General features: G+C 44.4%; 2 protein-coding genes across 11 annotated transcripts in view; one reads left to right on the forward strand and one right to left on the reverse strand.

Annotated features, from left to right (window-relative positions):
- The window catches only part of LOC126419883 (trichoplein keratin filament-binding protein), a 791911-nt gene that overhangs the window by 650453 nt on the left and 114960 nt on the right, over nucleotides 1-26498 (reverse strand). The window lies entirely within an intron of this gene.
- The window catches only part of LOC126419882 (protein piccolo-like), a 225270-nt gene that overhangs the window by 116835 nt on the left and 81937 nt on the right, over nucleotides 1-26498 (forward strand). The gene's annotated exons all lie outside the window — the stretch shown is intronic.

A 26498-nucleotide genomic window follows, 5' to 3' on the forward strand; every position in this document is an offset into this window, starting at 1 on the left:
ATCTATAAAAATAGCTCCTCATGCACATTTTATAAAATTAAGAAAATCCAGCTTTGTTTCTGTGCTAATGACATTCGCAAGCTACACTTTCTGTCCCTCAAATTCTTGCGAAGGGAAAGCGATCTGAAACCGAAGACCCCACCGACAATAATTGAGACCCTCCTGAGTCGTCAGCGGGCCCGAAGTAGCGGCTGTCGAGCAGTAAACGTAACAGCAATTCAATGACCTCCTTGAATTTTCGACTCCACAACCGATTGTTTTCGGAACAGAGTCTCGCAGTGATTTTTAGCACAATATTTCTGAACATTTGTTCTAAAACAAACAGCTGTACTCTCTTTAGAGTCCCTCGTAATTCCCAGAGTGTTTCGGAACTCACTGATAATTCCCTATGTTCCAGATTTTGCAGACTAAAGTCGCCACCCCGCTAAAAAAAACGAAAACTTACTAGCGGAGCAAATGTTGTGCTCTATGAAACAACTGTGATCAGTGTACTTACAAATGCATGAAGTGCTCCATTATTAGCCTTTCACTTGAGTTGGGTTGAAAAATATCACTGCGTTTGAGGCTGTAATTTCATCTGACAAATTCAACAACCATATTCTATGACTATGTACCAAAATAAATAATTTGTCCATCAGATCGTTCAACTCCATTTCTACAGGAGTAGTTCATTTTCGTGATAATTTATTCTCCACCAGTAAACAATGAATGGAATTAACGCCTTTAAACTAAAATATTCAGTGAATGTGAAACAAATATGATGACGCTGTGTTAAATAATATAAAGTGAAAAGGTTTTCATTTTCATCTTTTTCCTGGCCTTACCCCGTGTCTTCACAGGGCCGGCAGGTTAGTCTGGATTTGGTAATGGGAGGAGGAGGGGAGGAAATTAGTGTTTAACGTCCCGTCGACAACGAGGTCATTAGAGTCATTAGAGACGGAGCGCAAGCTCGGGTTAGGAAAGGACGGGGAAGGAAATCGGCCGTGCCCTTTCAAAGGAACCATCCCGGCGTTTGCCTGAAGTGATCTAGGGAAATCACTGAAAACCTAAGTCAGGACGGCCGGACGCGGGATTGAGCCGTCGTCCTCCAGAATGCGAGTCCAGTGTGCTAACGACTGCGCCACCTCGCTCGGTGGGATTTGGTAATGTTAGTGGCAGTGTGTGGCCGGATGCCCTTCCTGTTGCCACCCCTCCTCCTCCCTGACGGAATTCGTCTACCCCGTCTGTATGCGACTGATGTTCTCCCATCTTAAAGTGTGTGAATGCTTTTGCGAATCGCGTAACAGGCGGGACACGACTTGCAGCCCGGTCGGCCTGTTCACCCGGTAGGACATGGGAAACCGCCTAAAACCCACAGCCTGACTGGTCGTCACACTGGCCCTCTTCCTTAATCCGCTGGGAGGATTCGATGCAAGCCGGTAGTTCCGAGAATCCCGGAAACGGTGTACTAACGCGGTTCACCAACTCCACACATGTTTTCTTGAAAAGCGTTTTACTTCAACTGCTTTACATCAGGTAATGCTTTCTGAATTACTGCCATAATTGAAAGTATAACTGATGTTTAAGACGTTAAAATGTATTCACTGTCTCCAGTGTGTGTACCCAGACGCGCCATTACCAACAGCAATCTCAAAAAGTTAGAAATTCATCGATGGGCTTATAAGATAGAAACCTTTACCAACACATAATTGGGAATGGTCCACTGACTATCGTTCTTACGGAAGAGTTACGTCGCCTCACCTTCTGCAAGAATGTGTACTCACAGAGTTACGTAAAAATGTAACACAGGTGTCATGCAAAGAGGAGGAACTTCCACCCATGCCGACGAAAATGTGCTGAAGTGTCAGATGCGCGCACTCCTAAGACCCTACGCACCTATTGGTATGGATAGGGTTTTGATCTTAATTTATCGGTGCTTTTCCTGTGAAAGTTCACATAAATGTTACGATGATTGCAATGTGATTACCAAGTCTTGCGAGTCTAGACATCCCTTTCGTTGCCACCAGCGGTCAACAATTACCGTGACATGCAATGTTCCTCGTGCGGCTGGTCCCGGCGGAGGTTCGAGTCCTCCCTCGGGCATGGGTGTGTGAGTTTGTCCTTAGGATACTTTAGGATAAGTAGTGTGTAAGCTTAGGGACTGATTTTGTCCTCTTGTAGGAAGAACGTAGTAACGCATTTTTCTGCACGAGGCAGCGCATGACGAATCTACGCACCTAGACGCCACTATCTCTCGAGTTCCTGAATATCTGTTGAGGTGGTAACTCCGCTTATTTGGGCAAAATATGAATGTCTTACCGAATTTATTCCGTCATCGTGCTTAACTTTTAAGGTCTCAAGCCCTTCAAATTTAAATAAATTTTTTTCTACTTTTTAAAAATGGTTTACGATCCAGTAAATCAGTTAGCTGATGACCAAGCATAACAGTAATATGACAATGACTAAGACATTTCTCAATACAGCATCTGTGCATTTAACTTTAACACTATGAAGTCGGGAGGGGGAAGGGGTGGGGGCGGGGGAGGGAGGGGGAGTGGGAGGGAGGGAGGGAGGGAGAGCACACATTGACATATGAAAAGACACTGAAGGCACCAGTCAAATTTGAATGTATAAACAACTAAAGATGTCTGTCGGATTTTGAATGTACCAATACAATCACAACACAGACAAAAAACATGTGTTAATCGAACTGGTGTACAACGCATCTATTATGAACAATTGAACATCACTAATGCACGTAGGTCATAAAAGATTTACTGCACTGCTCTAATCTGTGCACGCAGATTGCTCGTAAATTATCTGTGTAACTAAGCATTTTGTATTTCATGTTTTGTTAATAACAGTGTAGCTTCTAACGTAGGTAAAAGTTTGCGAATGAATGAAAATCTTCAGAAAACTGATGGAAACCTTAATTAATAAATTACGAACACAATGAGTTGCTGATCGTAATACCAATATAAAATTGGAGTTACCTACATACATTACATACATAAAGAATTAGTTCTTTTTGCAAGTGTCACTAGCATTGTAATCATTGCAAACATACATACAACAACAGATAAAATGGCAAGCAATGTTCTCAAAAATGGTCTTCGGCAAATGGTCTCTCTCAATTTCAAATCGAGACAACATGTTCAGTTCTGCACACTAGAGCTATTATATCAATCAAAAGATAATCCCGGAACCCTGTTCCAGTTGCAGGTTGCCAATTCATTTTCAATATTTCAAGTAATTACTGATCATATTTAAAATGATGTAATAATCTACTCATTAAGCGCTAAAATTTTATATCAAACGTTTGACAGAATAAGACAATTATTTCAGCTAGAACTGATTGCTGCGCTCTATAATTTATAATTCACATGGCAGTCGCTGAGTGCACCCACTTTCCTAATGGAAGGTAAGCTGAAAAACTGTGTGTTTGACTTTGAGGAAGTGTAACTGATGGTGTGCACATATCCGGGTTTTATTCATCCAGTATTTTATAATGTAGAGTACTTAGCGACTTTCAACAAACCTTATATATAATCTGGAACCTTTACGAAACACTTTCTCGCTGACCCCCTCCCCACAAAATGATGGAAGAAAGAAGTTTACCGGTTACTACGGCATTTTCGCTGTTCTTCAGTCAAACTTCAGAATCGGGGGGATGAAGTTCTAATCTGTCACTTCTTCACTGCTAAAGCTATTCGTAACACACTTTGCAGGTAGTATCTACATACATCATTGAATGTACCTGCAAAATTACACCACTGTACGACACACATGTCAGGAGATATGATGTCATTAACATTCAGACGCATGAAAAACTTGATTTTGCTTAAAATGGAGCGCAAATTACCTAAGCTATATTCGTCCAGTGTTTCATAATGAGAAAATTTAGAGACTTCCAACTAGCTTTAAGAACAATTTCAAACGTTTTCCAATTTTTTTTCTCGCTTACATGCCAGAGACCATTTTTGAGAACATTGCTTGCCATTTTATCTGTTGTTGTGTGTATGTTTGTAATGATTACAATGCTAGTGACACTTGTAATATTTAACACATTAACAAATCTGCAAATTAATGAGACGTTGGACGCTGTTGTACACACGGGAGCTTGATTTTTTAAAGAATCGGAGGTTTACTGGTGATGATTCTGGTAGATGGTGAGGAAATAAAAACTAGGGTGGAAACTTAAAAATTTTTCGGTGTCTTATTGATGGGATTCAAACTGGAAAAAACACATTTAGAACTGCTAAAGCAGTTCAGATCTCCCAATTTCGGCTTAGAATAATTGCATATCTTGTAGATATAAAAATCAGTAAAAAACATATTTTGCTTATTTTCATTCAGTAACGTCGTATGGAATAATATTTTAGGGTAACTCATCTGTAGGAAACAATGTTTTCATTGCTAAAAAACACGCAGTAAAAGCAATGTGTGGCGCTTACCCACGATCATCTTGCAGACATACGTTTCAGAAATTAGGAATTACAGTATACGTATTTCCTCATGAAGATTGCTGTAAATAATCCACTACAGTTCAAAAAGAACAATGACATACATAATTACAACACGAGAAGAAAAAATAGCATTCACTGTTTCATGTTAAGGTTATCTTCAGCAAAAAGAGCGCATAATGCTACTACCACAAATTTCTTATCACATACCCAATGACATAAAATTTGTGACAGATACCAAAGTTAAGTTTGAAAACAAGATGAAGTTTCTCCTTGACAACTGCTTCATTCTGTAAAAACATTTCTGTTTATATAACATATAAAAGAGGGTGGGCAGGAATTTCTAATTCACATCTGGACATAAAAAAGGACTTTAAATGGGCAACATGTAACCATATTTACACATTTATGGATAATATGAGTATGAAATTCGTTACACATCATTACAATTAATTGTACAAATGATCCATGAAACTTGCTAGTTCTACATGATCAGTCTTCTAAATTGAATTGACTAAGTTCTACTATTATCAAGACTCGAATCAGCTGCATTTATATTCGAAAGCGTAGGGATCTTCGAGGATAACGAAAACGTTTCAACAATGAGTGGACGTATCTATGACGGAACCGGACAGAAACATCTCAAGTTTAACAAGATGGTCCAGTTACCACATTTGGATGACATTACGCATGGCTGGATCGTAGGTTTACTTTTGTAGTTGGCTAGGAGTTTCATATCGTCCTTCGGGTCAGGTCGTGGCTGCTTAGAAGGTGCCAGGAGGGAGGAAACATTCGATGGTGATGTGGGCAAGGTCGACTAGCCACTGCAATCGAGAGCCAGGACGCTCAAACGCCAGTCACCAGCACAGCACTTGCCGTCGTAAAGGACCTCGTGTATCCACGGTTTCGGGAGGGTGCTCTGTGCGCTCATCCTCCTGCCAGGGGCATTCCAGTCACATAAATGTAGTGTCTGTGTCAGGGGATGTGGTGTACTTCCCACCGTCAGTCGACACAAAAATAGTGGACGGGTCTGGGGACTTATTAAAGCGTCTGTTCATGTGGCGCACCAATTGGAAACGTTATAACCATGTCAATATTGTGGAAGTGGCCAACACCGAAGCAGCATTGTTCTCTTAAGGGGCAACTTCCTTGGTATCGTTGCCACACTAGGCTGCTTTTTACTGCCAGTCGCACGGTAACTAGGTGGTTTGGTGTACTCTGTTTCTTCCGTGTGTCGTAATGTCTGAAAATAGTACAGCGGTTGCCATTCTAAGAATATTAGAAGTGATTAAGCAATTAACAGGACCTTGTAAGAAAACGTTTATTTTCATAATTATTTACTCGATTTAATAGCAAATTCAAACGGCTCTGAGCACTATGGGACTTAACATCTGAGGTCATCAGTCCCCTAGAACTTAGAACTACTTAAACCTAACTAACTTAAGGACATCACAAACATCCATGCCCGAGGCAGGATTGGAACCTGCGACCGTAGCCGTAGCGCGGTTCCAGACTGAAGCGCCTAGAACCGCCACATCGGCCGGCTTTAATAGCAAAACTTAGCTCATTGTTACTGCAAGTTTTTCTTCTGAACCAACACAATCACATAACTGGGTTTCAATATTCGACAACTGTAAGTCGAGAGATGTTATACCCAAACGGCAGAAACAAAATAATTCCTCGAAATAGTCCTTAAGTTACTTGTGTAACGACACATTCTTTCCTTCAATTGGACGGTTCAGAATAACTGGATAAACCCACGGTTTCCGTAGGGTACTACGTCATCTTCGAGGACGAACAACACATTGTAATGCTCCTCCAGCTTAACATTTTAGAATGACAACTCATCTTCCACGGTGTGTGTGTAAGGAAGGCTGCAACACAACTGCAGAAGCTACAGATATTTGTCACAAGAATGACACCGAGTTTTTATTTTGGCGCGACTTCATACACCGTGATTACAATTGTTTCAAATGTGGCACCCTTCGATGACCATTTCACCCGCGAATATGATCGGAGAAAATCACCAAGTGTGGCACTAGCTGTAAAACCCACCACGGACAACAGTTTACCTCTACAGGGCGTTTGTCGAGAGGCGACAGGAATTATTTCAACCCATGTTGGGTGGCCTAATCCACACTGCCAGTAGCCATTGCGTATCCGATATCATCAAGCGAGGGTGTCACACGCACACCCTACACTGACGATCTATACTGCCTGACAAAAATGTGAAACACTCAGTGGACATGGTAAGATTTCAGTGAAACTTCAAGACCGCACATACCACTGGCGGGTACGCAAACGACTAGAACTGCAGTCCTCTTTGACAGGTAGAACGGCCACTCGAGTGCATGAATGTTGTTAGTGTGTACTGCTGTTACCAGGCCTGGTAGGGTATATAAGGGCCGTAAACAACGTCAGACGTATAGTGATCACTCTGGAGGACACTGATACGCCACACCATCACCAGCTGGAAGAGTTTGAAAGAGGCGTCATTCTGGGTCTCCATTTGGCCGGATCGTCGACTCGTGCAATATCCAGATTTGTGAGGCATCATTGATGGGGGACTAGCAGCAGCCAGACTAGAAAACTGACGCCCCATTCGTAGGACGCCGGTAAAAGCACAACAAAAACGGCTGCGTCTGGATTGATGCTGTGACTGGGGAGCAGGGACTGTTGATGAATGGCATCGCATTGTATTAAGCGACGAATCGCGGTTCTTCACAATCCTCGATGACCATCGTCGGCGAGTGCGGCGCTGGCCTGAAAACACGTCCCATTCTTTCAATGTTTTGAAGCGGAGCAGTAGTGTTACTCTGGTGTCATCTAGAGAGGAGGCCACTGGTTATGTCTTCAGGTCACGGCTGGTAGTCACTGAGAGATCTCTGACGGCACAAAAGTACGTAACGGACACTATGCGACCTTATGTTTTACCTCTCATGCGACAGTATCGTGGTGCCATTTTTCAGCAGGACAGTGCTCATCCACACGTGGCACGTGCTCCGGAACTGTGCGTGCCATGTTGAGGTACACCCGTGGCCTGCAGCATTTTCAGATCTGTTCCCGATAAAACATATGTGGTACGGAACTCGGACATCAACTCCGACCCAATGGTAGTATCCAGGATATCAAGGCCCAGTTCCAAGTACTTTGGACCAGCTTGCTTCAAGAGAAGATATAACTGTTTTATGGCACTTTTTTTGTCAGGCAGTGTATATTACATCCGTGCAGGGACATCCCACATTGTATCAAATATCACGTTTTACGACGTCAACAGGCTATCTCCTAGTGTACACATTATTATCGTGTCTCATTTTGTTACCTGCATATCTAAGAACTCCTATCTTCTTGGCAAAAGTGTATGTCAGCGATTATCACTGTTATTTGTAAGCTCGGTCAGGTGTACGTGTCATGTTTCTGTTGTTTAAGTAAGAATAACGTTATTCCCTCCACAAAACAAGTGAAGAGAAATGGAGAGTAGTCAATCTCTTGTCTTACTCGTGTCCGAACAGGGAACTCAGATACATCTCTCTCTCTCACGAATTTTGCTTTTGACTTTGCGCCAGTGAGAAACTTTAGGATAGGGACTATATTACGTCAGACGGTGGTTGGAATTAACGTGTGTTTATTCTTTGGTCCTTGCTCACAGCATTGTATATATTTAATTTTAGTAACAGTAAGTGGATACGTAAAATTAAAGAAGGCTCTAAGGAAATTCAACTTGAGATAATTAATGATGAATATAGCTAAGAAGCCAATAAAGAACGGCATAACTGAAGTGGTATACCAACAGAGTCCAAGATACGTGCAACAAATATAATCTCTCTGTACAGTGGTCAAACCAGCAAGTCTTGATCCTGGTTACGGTATGTTCTCAATTACATCAGGAGAAACAGAAAAGAATTACAGAAGATTTTAAAGAAAATATTCCGACTAGTGAGAACAGAGAAAGGGGAGTTAGACCACAAAGAAGAAGGCGTCAACAAGAATAAAGATAGCGAAAAGATCTTTCGATACTATAAGGTGAGCTAGTTTCATTAGCCACGTCATGGGAATGGGCAAGAGTAGACTGGACAAACGAATTTTCTTGTTTATATTTGCCATATTACTTGCAGCGAGCACTTTACAAGTAACTATAAAGTTTACTTCAGCCAGTGCTCTCACAAATTGTTTTCTGTCACTTCCTTTAGTGGGAGCCTCAGGAGGATGTTGACTCGCAAATCCTTTGACTCACCCATTGGCCATATCCACAGGCTACTGATAATGACCTGTCAGTCGGATCCAGCACAGCCATTAAACAAATTACGTGTGCATTGACTGAAAAGCTTTATAGTCAAATTGTCAATCACGCTTACAGGGGTAAAAGAGCAATAGTAAGATCAAAGATATACTTAAGAATATAACAAATGAGTAGAAGGAAGACAACATGTAAAACAAAATTATGTTTAGAAATTAGAAATAAAATTTCAAGGATTTTCAGATGTAAACGAAAAAACTTACGGTATTACTACATTGAGGAGGAGAGAAAAAAGCAAAAGTAAATAAAGAAATTTTGAATGCGAATGATATGCAGAATATAAGAAAAATTAAACTTTTTTAAAACTTATCCCATGATGAGGCAGAAAAATGATCACAATTTCGGTAAGATTCAAACATTTGCGAGCCGACTCTATTTACTTTTCTTCCTTCATGACAATTTAGTGCAGTTCCGAAATTATGTCGGTCTTCCGCGAACGTCAGCAGCCAGGCGAACGCCTGGCGCCTATGGCGAGGTGGCCGCTGCGACCTAGTGAGCAGTAGGTCCCGGGTCTACTTTTAGCGGCTGCCGCGTGTGTGTTTGCTTTAGCACGCGGAGCTTGCACAACCCCGATTCTCCGCGGCTGAAAGCCGTCAAATCAGTCGTTCTTCTGCAAGGTGAATCTGGCCCGCATACAAGTGGGCGTTCGCCGGAGCAACATATAAAAACCTACGACAAAAGCAAACACGTTCCTACGATCGACGGAAACTGCGCCGCATACTGGAATGTGTCTCGCTGCTTTCCTGAAATAGAAGTGGACGCAAAAAAGTTATCCTCAACTTCCATTTCAGAAACCACGTCACTACCATTACGAACCACCGTCGGCGCTTCGCGAAACACGGATGGAAAATCATGCATAAGCAAAACCGAACGTAGAGAACACATTCACAGAACAACCAAAGACTATTAATTATTTTTCACTTGGGGGCATGCATGGAGTGAGATCGTACTGGAACAGGTTTGAGTATTGTAGTGAGAGGGGAAATAAAAGAGTGATTTACTATTTCCAGCTGGACATGAATACGTTACACCGATCTGTACACAACAGCAAATGCATTTCGGCAGACCAACAAATGAAACGAAATTCTTGGCAGACAGTTTTTTTTTTGTAAATTAATATATACTTTGTAAAACAATGGTGGTGTTAGTATTTCACAAGGACGTAACGTTCAGACAGTACCGAGAGGCTCAGAGATGTACGAGGCGTGTTTTTTTAAGTAAGGTCCGTTTTGTTGTACACACTAGTAGTTCGCGCGCAAAGCGCAACGAGCGCGGGCGTCGTGTACCGGCATGCCTCGGGAACAACTCTGCTCCCTTTCAGCCCTGTAGCTAATCTGTACGGTCCTGTTCTGTGCTTTCAAAATGTTTAAGACTATCAACTCGCCCGCCGGGTGTGAGGTTCGCTCAGTGATACGGTTTTTGTCAGCAAGGAACCTGTCTGCTGCAGAAATTCATCGACGGATTTGCGAAGTGATACTGTTATGAGTGAAAGCAAAGTGCGTAAGTGGGTACGAGAGTTCAAAGAAGGCCGTGACAACGTCCACGATGAGGACCGCTCCGGTCGCCCTTCTTTGATTGCAGACGATTTGGTGGCTTCAGTTGAAGCGAGGATTCGTGAGAACAGGCGCTTCACAATAGCAGGTCTCTCAAACGAATTTCCTGACGTGTCAAAATCAGTGCTTTACAACATTGTTTCTGAACACCTGAACTTTAGGAAACTGTGCTCCCGTTGGGTCCTCGGGCATGTCAGCAAAAAAGTTATAGACTAGTCTTTTATTTTAATCTACAGCTCTTAGACGTGGTACACACAGTTAATTTTTATTTTTAACCCATTCATTTAAAGATAAACATTAATTTTAAGTGGTTACAACAATATTTTTAATTTTTAATAATTGTGAATTTTCCATCCTCTGCAACGCAGAAAGTGTTAGTCCTGGAGAAACATTATCGCTAGGAGGCGCGGTTTTTCAGTTATTTTAGAAAAACATAAAGGTGGCCTTTAAACGCCACCCACTCGCTCTGGTCACGATTTTTAGTATGTTATTCATTACATTCCCTCCAAGCATTGTGCAAAAATTGCGACTACACGATTTTTCCCTTTAGTCCACCTTTTTTGGTCCTCGTTGACTAGGCTATTGTAGTAGAAATGATAACTTCATATTTTTCCACATTTAGTCAGGCAACGTTAGCAAGGGACTAAACTAGTGTCGAGATGTGACGCGGCATTCGTACATTTTCAGTTGCCTAACATAATAACGCCGGCATTCAAATATATGTTCGCTAGTGGACGGAAACCACTCGCATCATGAGTTTTTTCGCCATCCTTCTATGAGGCGCACTCGATAGTATTCACACGTTTGTGAATTACTTTCTGCCCTAAATATCTTGCTGCATTCTGCCTGTCAATAAATGTCCAATTACGTCTGATGATGAGATCAATTCGAAAGCAAACGTAAATCCGTATTTCACGAGTACTGCGGTGCTCTGTCGGCATTCCAATACGTTCACTACAAGTAAAAAACGTCACTGGGTGCCAATCACCACAGAAAGCAAACAGCTAGTTGTCTGGTGTACACCTGCACGAAAAATAAGAGTAACAATGGCATTTCTTGAGTCTTCTTACGTAAATGGTGTATTTTCTATAATCCTGCATCAGGCTTCCTTGGCGAATGGTTCACAGAGAAGATTACCTATGCTTTCTTGTGTTCCAAGACAATTGTAGAAAATCTAACTCTATTAATTCCGTCCCTTCCCTAAAACTGTCATTGTGAAGAAAGAAAGGGTGAATTTTCTAATGTTCGGTCTACGACCAAGGTAAATACTGAAACGAAATTTACTCAAGTCCAACGATTTGTTAGCACATCATAACAAATGTATGTCGATCTTCGGAAGAGCTTAATTAAGACAGCGAATTTTCAAATGTTGAGCACTTTTGCACTGCGAGTCAATTTTTCTACACGACTGGAGGGGCGCGGGGGGTTTAGAAGAAAGTATTTTTGTCTGACTGCTTCGCTCTTCAAACGAACCTAAATGTATTAATTAAGAAACTGTATGTTCATTTTAGTTACCTATCCATCCTTAAATAAGTGCTCAACAGTTCTAAATGTCGCCTGCGCACACCATTTTAACGTTTCTTTTCTGTACGTATGTGCTATTATGCACGATGGATCGTATGAGTAATAACAAGAAACGACGCGGTTCGATCCATTAGCTTCAAAGGAAGAATGAGTCGACACAGACAAGACAATGGCGACTTATTATTGCGTAACGGCTGACAACGCTGACCAGCGTCAAATGAAAGGCATTAAATTGCAAGTTGAATAAATCTGAACTCTTTGAATCTGCGGAACTGAGAGGACTGCCCCTTTATAAAATTTTACACAGCAATAGCAACAATCGCACATGTAGAGAAAGAAGACAGACCATGTTCCCAGCTGCTTCATAATTTCGTGTAGCTAATAGCTAATACTAAAACCTTCAGTTTGTTTAGGTTGTGAAACGTGTTACCAAAGCACGACTTAGCCCCACATCGATTTATTAAAATCTGGACGTCGTCCAAAACGATCCTCACGGGCAATAAGGCTGATAATAAATCAAGGAAAGTAGGGCGCGTCTCCGTATGAACGGAGGACACAAAATAAGAAAAATTACATAATCCTAGCACTGAAATAGCGCCCTTAATCATTCAGAATATAATAGACCAGAAAATGTTAAACAAACACACCCTGGCCCGATCGGTGTGGCCATTATTCTGTCTCTGTCCTTTCTGCGAGACGCTCTCTCTCGCCCCCCCCCCCCCCTCTCTCTCTCTCTCTCTCTCTCTCTCTCTCTCTCTCTCTCTCTCTCTCTCTCTCTCCCTCTCTCGTGTGTGTGTGTGTGTGTGTGTGTGCGCAGCACCCACTCATTCACACACGTGGCGGAGAGTACTCAATCGAAACTGAGGAAACGCGTCATAACCCGAAGCTGGATCTGTTATATGAACATCACAGTGCTTTACTATGGTGCTCCTGTTTATAGTGTTACGTCCCTGACCTTCATTCAACTTGCAAATCGGCTCCACCAGCTATCATAATTTCTTTAGTCGTTAATTACGTAAAATACCATTACTTGTTACTACTGGACATAGGGCAGGTAACCTAAACTATGTTGACAGTGATCTACTAAATCCCATCCATCATTAACTGTAGCATAAATACTCTTTTTCAATAACGAAACGTATCTTTCACAAGACAGTCTTCGACTTCTGCATGTATAGTCCCCGAGCCACCTTACGGTTTGTGGCGGAGGGCACTTCTGGTACCACTATTTTTTCCCCCTTTTCTGTTCCAATCACGAATGGAATGCTGCAAGAATGATTTCGATAAAGCTCCATATTTCATCTAATTTCTCTGAGTTTCTCGTCGAGATCATGTCGTGAGATGTATGCAGGAGGAAATCATACGTTGCCCGACTCTTCTTCAAAAGAATGCTCTCGAAATAGCAACAGCACGTAAACCCCTCCGTGAGACACAACGCCTCCCTTGTAGCACCTGTCACTGGAGTTCGTCGAGCACTTCCGTAAAGGCGTCTACACACCGGGCCCACGGAGGCGGAACGTTGGCTGCCAACACACTCTCAGTCCTCACTGACAGGCATCCTACGGAAGTCCATCAGCAGATAATGGCCTGGGCTGCTCGCGGAGGGAGTGATGCTGCTGCACGGTAATGCGCGTCCCCACGTCTCCAAAGTCACAAAAAGTGTTACGGGCCCAGTTCAAATGGGAGCAGCTAGAACATCCGTCCTACAGTCGGGAAATGTCGCCCTGCGACTTCCATGTATTGGGCCACTTAAACAACACCTGAAAGGTAAGTGCTTCAACTCGCACGACGAACTGAAGGACACACTAGAGAACTGGTTCCTGTCACAGCCACAGAAATTTCGGGAACAGGGAATCCGGCTCGAGAAATAATGGGATAGTTGTGCTCAGGCCTCTGGTGGTAACTTTTGACTAAAGACTTCACTTATGCCCATAGTGCTGTTTCGTACCATATCTTCTGCACTCCCCTCATATAACACGATCACCGTATCATCTTTCTGAGCTCAATATCTGATTTATTATAGAGGGATGCTGAATCAGTTTTTCAGGCAACCAAACAGGCAAAGAGTGGCCCTGAGATCAGAACCGAATGAGGTAGCATTGTTACAAACAGAGTGCTCTCTTATCTTCATCAGGCCGGCCGCGGTGGCCGAGCGGTTCTAGGCGCTTCAGTCCGGAACCGCGCGACTGCTACGGTCGCAGGTTCGAATCCTGCCTCGGGCATGGATGTGTGTGATGTCCTTAGGTTATGGTATCAGACGGATGCCATATTCCTTGACTTCCGGAAAGCGTTTGACTCTGTGCCACACTGCAGACTCCTAACTAAGGTACGAGCATATGGGATTGGTTTCCAAATATGTGAGTGGCTCGAAGACTTCTTAAGTAATAGAACCCAGTACGTTGTCCTCGATGGTGAGTGTTCATCGGAGGTGAGGGTATCATCTGGAGTGCCCCAGGGAAGTGTGGTAGGTCCGCTGTTGTTTTCTATCTACATAAATGATCTTTTGGATAGCGTGGATAGCAATGTGCGGCTGTTTGCTGATGATTCAGTGGTGTACGGGAAGGTGTCGTCGTTGAGTGACTGAAGGAGGACACAAGATGACTTGGACAGGGTTTGTAATTGGTGTAAAGAATGGCAGCTAACTCTAAATATAGATAAATGTAAATTAATGCAGATGAATAGGAAAAAGAGTCCCGTAATGTTTGAATACTCCATTAGTAGTGTAGCGCTTGATACAGTCACGTCGATTAAATATTTGGGCGTAACATTGCAGAGCGATATGAAGTGGGACAAGCATGTAACGGCAGTTGTGGGGAAGGCGGATAGTCATCTTCGGTTCATTGGTAGAATTTTGGGAAGACGTGGTTCATCTGTAAAGGAGACCGCTTATAGAACGCTGATGCGACCTATTCTCGAGTACTGCTCGAGCGTTTGGGATCCCTATCAGGTCGGATTGAGGGAGGACATAGAAGCAATTCAGAGGCGGGCTGCTGGACTTGTTACTGGTAGGTTTGACCATCACGCGAGTGTTACGGAAATGCTTCAGGAACTCGGGTGGGAGTATCTAGAGGAAAGGAGGCGTTCTTTTCGTGAATCGCTACTGAGGAAATTTAGAGAACCAGTATTTGAGGCTGACTGCAGTACAATTTTATTGCCGCCAACTTACATTTCGCGGAAAGACCACAAAGATAAGATTAGAGAGATTAGGGCCCGTACAGAGGCATATAGGCAGTCATTTTTCCCTCGTTCTGTTTGGGAGTGGAACAGGGAGAGAAGATGGCAGTTGTGGTACGAGGTACCCTTCGCCACGCACCGTATGGTGGATTGCGGAGTATGTATGTATGTAGATGTAGTTAGGCTTAAGTAGTTTTAAGTTCTAGGGGACTGATGACCTCAGATGTCAAGTCCCATAGTGCTCGGAGCCATTTGAACCATTTTTTTCTTATCTTCATCGAGCCATCGTCACTTAGGTTTTCCGTGGTTTGCCTAAATTATTTCAAGCAAATGCTGGGATGTTTCCTACTAAAAGACCATGGCCGACTACCTGTGCCATCCTTGTCATTCTAGACCTGTGAGTCTGTAAATGTGAATTGCTTTAATATTGTTTCTTAAATTGTTATACCAAGAAACGTCCAATATCCATGTAAATGACAAATAAGGATAAATAAAACTACTACTACTACCTCTACAATCACCTACTACTACATCAGCCCCCCTCCGTAATTTGTAAAACAGTCACTGAACTTCTCACGACCACATACATGAAACCTTATATTTTATTCGAGGGCAAATGAACAACCTGGCTTTAGAAGTGGATACAGCACAAAGGATCACTTGCAAGTTGTGAATTGAATATGTGGGTACGCTGCACGATGCGAAAACACAGTAACTGTCTTCCCTGCTCTGTCAATTGCGTGCAACAGAACGTCAATATTCCAGTTTTCGTTGCCACGGAGGCCATAAAAGGCAAACTAATAGATAAGGCACACCAATATTAGCCTGAAGTCATTTAGAAAAACGGCGAAAACTTATAATCATTATTACCGCAGTGAAATCTGAATTCCTACGAATCATTCAGTCACTTTTTTCAGTAATATCGTAAACCGTCGATGTATTTCCACGTTAGAAACTAGTAAGTTTATTCAGCAACATGCTCTCTGATCGGCGATTTTTCTGAGTGGAGAAGCAAATTGATGGAGATCCCTGAACAGTATCCTGCCTCAAAGAACAGTTGTGGTTCCCATTACACAGACACACACGATATGTCAGCTCCTATCTCCAATTCGCAGATACTAGGCATTAACATGTCAGAACAAAGACATCCAGCTTGTGAGAGCACACTCTCAAGTGATCACCAAATAGAATGGGTATTTTTGCAAAATAGATGTCAACAGTGTTCCATCTAAATAGTAAAGATGCACACAGGAAATTACACAAGTATTTTTCCGTAACTACCTCCCTTAATATCTGGGTGCCTTCTAGAGATGGGCAAACTCGTTCATCCTTAGGAACTAGTTCACTGGTGACAGTTCTTTTTTGGGAACCGTTCATTTTTACTCGTTCACCGTTTATTTGTGCTTGGTATATGGGTCTTATGAAAAACTGAAAATTAGTAGCATACGTGACTAGAGATGGAAGGTGCCAAGACGGGGCACTTACCTGCCCCCTGGAGTACCGAGTTTTTATTCATAACAGAATTCTCACACACTTTTAATTTTCCTGACTCTGCAAAACCCCTCGTTTAGCAACTGTAGCGTTACGTGGCTGATCGCAGTGAAATAATATAAGGTGGCGCACAAAAAACCGGCCCCGAGTACAGACTGCTCGCCAATTACGCACGATTTGTTGACCGCTACGAACAGAATAGATGATGATGATGAAGTCCCATACTCCGAGAAGCATAGGGGATGATGCGGGAGACCCGCAACGCTGTACTAGGCAAGGTCCTAGTGGAGGTGGTTTGCATTGCCTTCCTCGTGTAATGGGGATGAATGATGATGATGAAGACTACACAATAACACCCAATCATCTCGAGGCAGGAAAAATCCCTGACCCCGCCTGGAATCGAACCCGGGACCCCGTGCACGGGAAGCGAGAACGCTACCGCAAGACCACGAGCTGCGGACAGCAGAATAGATAAACATGTAATAATTAGGCACTGAAGAAATAACGAATAAGGTAATGCAAACAACAACTTCGAAACAATAGATGACGATTGGTGGGCGACAATGAGCAGACTAGTACTTGGGGCTGATTTTTCGTGCGCCACCCTGTACCACTGAAATAATATTATAGAAGTTATCATATTCTCTTTACAAAATGTGACACCAGACACTAGATTATGGAGCGCCGACTTCATTCTGTTGTAAGTCGGTCTGCCTTCCATAATAATGAACATGTTCTTTTACCTTCGATCAAAAGAAGACGGAAAATGGCCACTCATGTGTGCCGTGCCGACTTCCTTTGCATGTGTAATAACAAAAAAATCTTGCTTTTTTACAAGTCTTTCTCCTGAAGTTTATCGAAATAGCGAAGTAACATGATATGTTGTTTTGTTACCTGAAAAGATGTATGTATTACATAGCACGTAATTTTTATCTAATTTACGTAATTATAAAATACATTTTAATTACCGATCGTGGACGCTGAATAGAATAAGAAAAGAACCAGAAGTTCAGAGTTCAAAAAAGGTTTGGAACAGATATAGAATGGGCGTGCGCAGCGAACGAAACGAACAACGACTCGTTACTGAACCTACTACGAGCAGTCAGCAGTCGAACCGCGACGAGTGGCAACGCAAAAGACGAGTCTGGCCGAGCGAGGCCGAGACAGGCGGGAACGGGACCGAGACTGGAACGAGACCGGCCGACGTGACGTTGCGGGAACGGAATCGACCGTTTCCCTTTCCCGGGAACTATAAGCAGAAAGCCGCGACCGAAGTGAACCATGAATGACCGTTCCTTAGAATTCGTTACTCGCTCGTTCCGTTCGTCTTAGTGAACCGTTCCTTTGAACCCGATAGTTCGCGAACGAACCGTCTCTAGTGCCATTCCCATTCGGACATTATCATTTAAGGAGCGCTGCACGGACCTGACGGAGAAGCTTGGCTCAAGAGTATATTCTGTTGCACAAAACAGCCCCACACAACTGGAGAGCAAATGCTGATACGGTACGCACGGAATGCTGCAATTTCGCTGCTGAAAATTGTGCCCCTGCATGGGAAACTAAAGCAAAAAACCTTTAATGTTTGAGTGTTATGAGGCCAATAACGGACACTGTCAGATCGATTCCCATTCACTGGTTGCCAGCTCTTTTCAGTATTGCTCTTCCGGATCTCAGAAGAGAAGCTGTCAAGGGACAAACTCTTGAGAATACTGAGTCCCATAAAAATCCGATTCTAAACAGCGTTTTCCAGAGCCCATCGGTTATATTCTGAAATCATAAGCCAGCTTGGGTTGACCTTCGGGTCACAGATGTTTTGGATGTCACCGAGAAATGGAAAGAACGCTGGAATGAGACTACCTAATTCAAAACCTAACGCCAAAGGTTAGAGGGTTTGACTTTCCCTGTCGCCAGTTGTCGAGACACAATCGCATCCGAATGGAACAAGGGACATGTTGGTCACATCTTGAAGTGGGTTCATTGTGAACGTGCTGCTTGTGACTGTGGTGAGAAGCAGCAGTGAATAAGACAAACTGTGCAGAATTGCCCGGTTCTTGCTTTTGAAGATGGTCTGAAACACTTGAAAAGTAATACCGACTTCTGTGTCCAGGTTGCCAAATTTAAACATTAACCTGTTAAATTCGTTACGTATGTATGAGGGTCGATTCGGAACTAATGCCTCCCACGTATTTTCACGAAAACTACAACAGATAGGGAAAAAAAACAACAACACATTTAAACACAGCAAGATTTCATCTACATGGCGTCATATTTCCACACAGCGCTATTCCCTGTGATATTTTACCAACGATGAATAGGAGCGCAATCGCTGCTTGTAAAAAGTCTGCGCCAGCCGAGGCTAGTCACTCTCTTAAGCGTTTGAGTCTGGAAAATGTTGGTCACGTAGTCTATCTTCCACAGGCTCAAAGAGATGTAAGAATGAATGTGCTGAACCAAGACTGTACGTGGATGTATTAGCACAGTCCAGCCGAATTTGGAATGAGTTCCACAGTCGAAAAAATGTTGAAATGTGTGTGAAAACTTATGGGGCTTAACAGCTAAGGTCATCAGTCCCTAAGCTTACACACTACTTAAGCTAAATTATCCTAAGGACACACACACACACACACACACACACACACACACACACACACACACACACACACACATGCCCGAGGGAGGACTCGAACCTCCGCCGGGACTAGCCGCACAGTCCCTGACTGCAGCGCCCCAGACCGCTCGGTTAATCCCGCGCGGCAGTCGAAAAACTGTCGTAGGGCCTGGCGTTATCGTGTTGCAAGCGGAAGTCTGACTACTACTCGGCCTGACTGGAAATTCGAACTTTTAGGTTAGTCAGTTACAATTCGAGCTGAAATTTGTTTACGCTGAAGAAAACGAATAAGGATCACAGTCTGTCATCCCCAGAAGACTGTACCCAACACTTTGCCTGCACACGGCTGTCTCTTGAACTACTAATTTGTTGGAAATTCCGCATGCTGCTGCTGCTGCTGCTGCTGCTGCTGCAGGGACTGTCCTTTAGATCCTGGCTCTTAGTGATGATACTACGTCTCATCTCCAGTGTTGTGGGTTTTCAAAAATTGTTACCTTTAGTTTGATATTGCTGCTGCAAGACGCGATAATTTCCATACGTCGACAAGAGATAATTCCTTGACGCTGTCCGTCGATTATCACGGATGCGATGTTCTACACAGTGTTTGTTATGAGGGATTGCAGCCGGGAACGATTCAACGGGGTGTGGTTTGTCTGCACCCCGTTTCTACCACCACTGAAATGCACTGCCTCCATACACCTTCAGCAAGCGTCGATAGATTTCAGTTGGCGTAATTTGTTCATCAGTGAAAGATTCAACGACACTCCTATGTCACACGCCGTTTTAGAACACTCCCCTCCTGCTGCCGCCGCCGCCACTGCTGCTGCTGGGGAACGAAACCAACAGCATACTGGCGGGAAGATAAAAAAAAAATTGTACATAATGTGTTTACGAAACAACGTGAAGTAAAAAGAACTGAAGGAACTAGGTTCGGAATGGTTCACACACTATATACACTCCTGGAAATGGAAAAAAGAACACATTGACACCGGTGTGTCAGACCCACCATACTTGCTCCGGACACTGCGAGAGGGCTGTACAAGCAATGATCACACGCACGGCACAGCGGACACACCAGGAACCGCGGTGTTGGCCGTCGAATGGCGTTAGCTGCGCAGCATTTGTGCACCGCCGCCGTCAGTGTCAGCCAGTTTGCCGTGGCATACGGAGCTCCATCGCAGTCTTTAACACTGGTAGCATGCCGCGACAGCGTGGACGTGAACCGTATGTGCAGTTGACGGACTTTGAGCGAGGGCGTATAGTGGGCACGCGGGAGGCCGGGTGGACGTACCGCCGAATTGCTCAACACGTGGGGCGTGAGGTCTCCACAGTACATCGATGTTGTCGCCAGTGGTCGGCGGAAGGTGCACGTGCCCGTCGACCTGGGACCGCACCGCAGCGACGCACGGATGCACGCCAAGACCGTAGGATCCTACGCAGTGCCGTAGGGGACCGCACCGCCACTTCCCAGCAAATTAGGGACACTGTTGCTCCTGGGGTATCGGCGAGGACCATTCGCAACCGTCTCCATGAAGCTGGGCTACGGTCCCGCACACCGTTAGGCCGTCTTCCGCTCACGCCCCAACATCGTGCAGCCCGCCTCCAGTGGTGTCGCGACAGGCGTGAATGGAGGGACGAATGGAGACGTGTCGTCTTCAGCGATGAGAGTCGCTTCTGCCTTGGTGCCAATGATGGTCGTATGCGTGTTTGGCGCCGTGCAGGTGAGCGCCACAATCAGGACTGCATACGACCGAGGCACACAGGGCCAACACCCGGCATCATGGTGTGGGGAGCGATCTCCTACACTGGCCGTACATCAGTGGTGATCGTCGAGGGGACACTGAATAGTGCACGGTACATCCAAACCGTCATCGAACCCATCGTTCTACCATTCCTAGACCGGCAAGGGAACTTGCTGTTCCAACAGGACAATGCACGTCCGCATGTATCCCGTTCCACCCAACGTGCTCTAGAAGGTGTAAGTCAACTACCCTGGCCAGCAAGATCTCCGGATCTGTCCCCCATTGAGCATGTTTGGGACTGGATGAAGCGTCGTCTCACGCGGTCTGCACGTCCAGCACGAACGCTGGTCCAACTGAGGCGCCAGGTGGAAATGGCATGGCAAGCCGTTCCACAGGACTACATCCAGCATCTCTACGATCGTCTCCATGGGAGAATAGCAGCCTGCATTGCTGCGAAAGGTGGATATACACTGTACTAGTGCCGACATTGTGCATGCTCTGTTGCCTGTGTCTATGTGCCTGTGGTTCTGTCAGTGTGATCATGTGATGTATCTGACCCCAGGAATGTGTCAATAAAGTTTCCCCTTCCTGGGACAATGAATTCACGGTGTTCTTATTTCAATTTCCAGGAGTGTATATAGTAGTGCGACACAATAATAAAAACGAAAAACCAATACGGTTCAACTTCTCTTGAAAACAGGATCGGATGAAATTCGCCTCGAAAAAGTTCCTGGTGCGCTAATTTGGCAGCGGTCTGAAGCGAGTTGCCGACTTTTGGAGAGATGTGCTGTCTCGCTGACGCAGACATTAAACTCGACCGCCGCGCTGTGGCGCCCTCCGCCTGACCTGCTGCAGGTAGCCACACGCACGCGGGCCTTTCCGCAACGGTGCGAGAGCGCAGACCGGCAAGACGCATCGGACGCACGGCCTGCTATTTCGCGGTCTTGAGTCACGCTGTGCGGCGCGGCTGCCAGACTAATCTGGGAGCGGCCAACTTGCGGGAGAAGGCCTCGCCCGTCAAGTGAGACGTGTGTGTCTCACGTGGTCCCAACGGGCGCTGGGGCGGCAGGCGCCGTCACTCTGTTGTCTGGAAGACGAATGTCTCTCACTGGCCGCTTGCTTCCTTCATTAACGTCAACTCCAGTACTGGGATACTTTGGATTTTATGTCAAGAAACACAAGTAAAAAATAAACTGTAGCCTACCAGAGTTCCGGACTACATATGTACTCACCTGAAATTCGCTACAACAAACACAGCATCGAAAGGAAAAATGAGTATCTGTTACGAAACAATAGGAAATGAAGTTATCAAATCAACCATTATCAGGTAAGAATGTTGCGGAGAGCGTAATACCAGTATTAACAGCATACTGAATTTAACTCCCGTCAACTGGATACACACCACTAAATGGAAACTTAGCTCTGTCCTATCTGTCCCTAAAAACGAATGTACCCGAGCTTGAACGGATAAAACCGAATAAAAACGATTTTAAAAATACAGAGATTTGCTTGTTGCATGATATAGAAAAGTGGTTTATCTGTGAAACTCTGTATTTGTGTACAGTCAATGTCTTTAACGAATCTGAAGACCACAGACGCAACAGTGGCTGGATGGAGAAACAGTAGACTAGCGTGTCACAGGAGATTACCACATTCACAATGATGCGTTATCTGGCAAAAACACTAAACATTCGCTTAAACAGTAACTGTTAACACATGCAGCAACTACAGAGCCATATTTCAATTCAGACAAATTACGGGATAATGAAGTCGCAGTTAGTTGTGTTCACGCGTTTCTGAGATGTAAACCTGCATCAGTAGGTGGATTTATGTCGGTTAGTAAGCCACGTGCGCATTGTACAGTAAATAAGACTTTTGGATACGCTGTGGCACTATCTGGTAGCAGAGGACAAGAAACAAAAGACTATTTTCGTACAAATTTCAATGTTGTGTGGTGGTTTCGATTGTGTAGGTGAACAGTAAACAAATGGAAACTGCTTTCACTCTTATATTACTCCTCACCTATGCAACCAAATGGTCTTCATAACGGTCACCTAAAGCCTAAACTAAAATAGTATTTGAAGAGAAAAATTTCCCAAAATCGAGGTTGCTGTGTTCTCGGTACGCCCTTACTGTATTCATCATCCAAGTGCACATTGGAAGTTTTAATGACATGGTTAAAACACAGCTGAGTGCAACAGCTCCTGCCAAAGATCTCGGTAGAGTGATCACTGAGGCTGTTAATACTAGGCTACTGCAGTGACGATGCACACAAAGTTGTGTAGTTTGCCGGCACGTCGCCCTTGGTAAGTGGCGGTTCTGTTTCATTCCGGTATGTTAACAATCACTTCACTAAAACTACGTATTTGCACTTCGATGTCGAATAAGAAGAGAATGGAACGCAACAGAGAAATACATAGTTCCGTAAGGATGACTGTAAGTACTGCACGCACACTGTTTCTAGGATATGTTTAGCCGGCCGTGGTGGCCGAGCGGAACTAGGCGCTACAGTCTGGAGCCGCGCGACCGATACGGTCGCAGGTTCGAATCCTGCCACGGGCATGGTTGTGTGTGATGTCCTTAGGTTAGTTAGGTTTAAGTAGTTCTAAGTTCTAGGGGACTGATGACCTCAGCAGTTAAGTTCCATAGTGCTCAGAGCAATTTGAATCTTTTTTTTTAGGATATGTTTACGCATTTGGAAAACACCTCATTTATGAATCTTGTACATCTTGCTCATAACTGCCCGTTCCACGAAATTGTTTATTTATGCGAATAAGTAGTTTTTTGATTCGTCAACCATGAAGCATCCATTTCACAGGAATAAAGGGATTTTTATACAAATGACGTAGGTGCGAGGTAAAACAGACATCCCCGTATTGTGCTATCATTTTCACATGGTTTTAGTGGTTTCAGTTGGAGTACTTCCGTTGCAAGTGACATAATCCCGCTATGTTCACAAACAGTGCGATCGAGTTATGGCAATGGAGCTGGGGGAAGAGACGGGAAGGAATAGCCTGGTACAGGAAGGGGAGGAGAGCCAAGGACAGGAAGAGGAGGAGGAGGAGGAGCAAGAAGAGAGAAATAAACTGTTGTTATGGTCGGAACGCGGCACTAAAGTTGTTTGCACTTTTATATACTACTTGTCACAGCAGGATTAGCAAGGTAAACATTCCGGTACCGCTCTGCTCTGCTCTTTGTAGCGCGCCTCTAACAATCACAATAGCTAAGCTGTAGCAAGCTTGAACATGCGTAACTGCGACAGTTACACCTCAGCAAATACGCATCGTTTCAAGCTGACGAGTCTTTCACGGAAGAAGCGCGGTCCCTGCTGTAACTCGGGCAGAGTGCTGGGACACGACACTCGGAGCCTCCCTGCCGACTACCTACCGCCCGCCCCTCGAGTGGGAGGCGTGCTCGGCCGGCCGCCGTACCGAAATACCCCGGGGCAGCTGTCAGTACGAGTTCCAGGCGCGCAGCTCACCGCCTCCCGTCACCGCGCGCGACGCCTTCATTACGCTGAAACGAGCGCCTCAAAAGTCACACACTTCCTTGTCCGAATCGCAGCCGTTGCCTTCGGCCGAAAGCGTGCGCGGTACCAGGGTGGAGAAAAACGACCTGGCGATATGACTACAGCAAGCTCAGGGACACGGAATCGACTCCTCCAAGTAACCGTTGTGATATTTAGTCGGAAGACGGGTTTGTTACAACTCCCCGCGCTTCTCTATCCTGTGCGACCCTCATCTTTCTGCAGAACTGCTGCACCCTACAACCGTTTCAACCTGCTTACAGTATTAGTGCCCTGGTCTCCCTCTACAATTTTCAATTCTTACACACCGCCTCAGCCAATCTATTACCAAACTAAGAACTGCTTCCAGTTTCGCTATCGGCCCTATCAGTAGGTCCCTTCCTTTAGACCAGTTGTGTCATAAATTTCGTTCTTCGTCAATTCGAAGTCGGAAAGGCATCGCAGTGCAGCGGCAGCCATAAACCAAAAGCCTGTCAGCGACGAGCGAGTGAAGGTGTGTGCATTTTAACCAGTTTCCCCCAGTTAATTGCTGGACTAAAGACTGCAGTTACTAAGTAAGTTAAGTGAAGATGATGATTTCAGGTGAAGAGACGAAGTCATGCCAACTTTAAAATCCTATCCAATACTGGTTATGCCCCCCCCCCCCCCCCCCCCCATGAACCTTGCCGTTGGTGGGGAGAATTGCGTGCATGAGCGATACAGATGGCCGTACCGTAGGTGCAACCACAACGGAGGGGTATCTGTTGAGTGGCCAGACAAACGTGTGGTTCCTGAAGAGGGGCAGCAGCCTTTTCAGTAGTTGCAGGGGCAGCTGTCTGGATGATTGAGCCATCTGGCCTTGCAACACTAACCAAAACGGCCTTGCTGTGCTGGTACTGCGAACGGCTGAAAGCAAGGGGAACCTACGGCCGTAATTTTTCCCGAGGGCATGCATCTTTACTGTATGGTTAAATGATGATGGCGTCCTCTTGGGTAAAACATTCCGGAGGTAAAATAGTCCCCGATTCGGATCTCCGGGCGGGGACTACTCAAGAGGACGTCGGTATCAGGAGAAAGAAAATTGGCGTTCTACGGATCCGAGCCTGTAATGTCAGATCCCTTAATCGGGCAGGTAGGTTAGAAACTTTGAAAAGGGAAATGGATAGGGTAAACTTAGATTAGTGGTAATTAGTGAAGTTCGGTGGTAGGAGGAACAAGACTTTTTGTCAGCTGACTACAGGGTTATAAATACAGAATCAAATAGGGGTAATGCAGGAGTAGGTTTAATAATGAATAGGAAAATAGGGATGCGGGTAAGCTACTACAAACAGCATAGTGAACGCATAATTGTGGCCAAGATAGACACGAAGCCCACGCCTACTACAGTAGTACAAGTTTATATGACAACTAACTCCGCAGATGAAGAGATAGATGAAATGTATGATGAGATTAAAGAAATTATTCAGATAGTGAAGGGAGACGAAAATTTAATAGTCATGTGTGACTGGAACTCGATAGTAGGAAAAGGAAGAGAAGGAAACGTAGTAGGTGAATATGGAATGGGAGTAAGGAATGAATGGGGAAGCCGCCTGGTAGAATTTTGCACAGAGTATAACTTAATCATAGCTAACACTTGATTCAAGAATCATAAAAGAAGGTTGTATACATGGAAGAAGTCTGGATATAATGGAAGGTCTCAGATAGATTATTTAATGGTAAGACAGAGATTTAGGAACCAGGTTTTAAATTGTAAGACATTTCCAGGGGCAGATGTGGACTCTGACCACAATCTATTGGTCATGAACTGTAGATTAAAACTGAAGAAACTGCAAAAAGGTGGGAATTTAAGGAGATGGGACCTGAGTAAACTGAAAGAACCAGAGTTCGTAGAGACTTTCAAAGAGAGCATTAGGGAACGATTGTCAAGACCAGGGGAAAGAAATACAGTAGAAGAAGAATGGGTAGCTTTGAGAGATGAAATAGTCAAGGCAGCAGAGGATCAAGTAGGTAAAGAGACGAGGGCTAATAGAAATCCTTGGGTAGCAGAAGAGATATTGAATTTAATTGATGAAAGGAGAAAATACAAAAATGCAGTACATGAAGCAGGAAAAAAGGAATACAAACGTCTCAAAAATGAGATCGACAGGAGATGCAAAATGGCT

Source organism: Schistocerca serialis, chromosome 9, assembly GCF_023864345.2.
Source record: "Schistocerca serialis cubense isolate TAMUIC-IGC-003099 chromosome 9, iqSchSeri2.2, whole genome shotgun sequence".
Taxonomy (NCBI): domain Eukaryota; kingdom Metazoa; phylum Arthropoda; class Insecta; order Orthoptera; family Acrididae; genus Schistocerca; species Schistocerca serialis.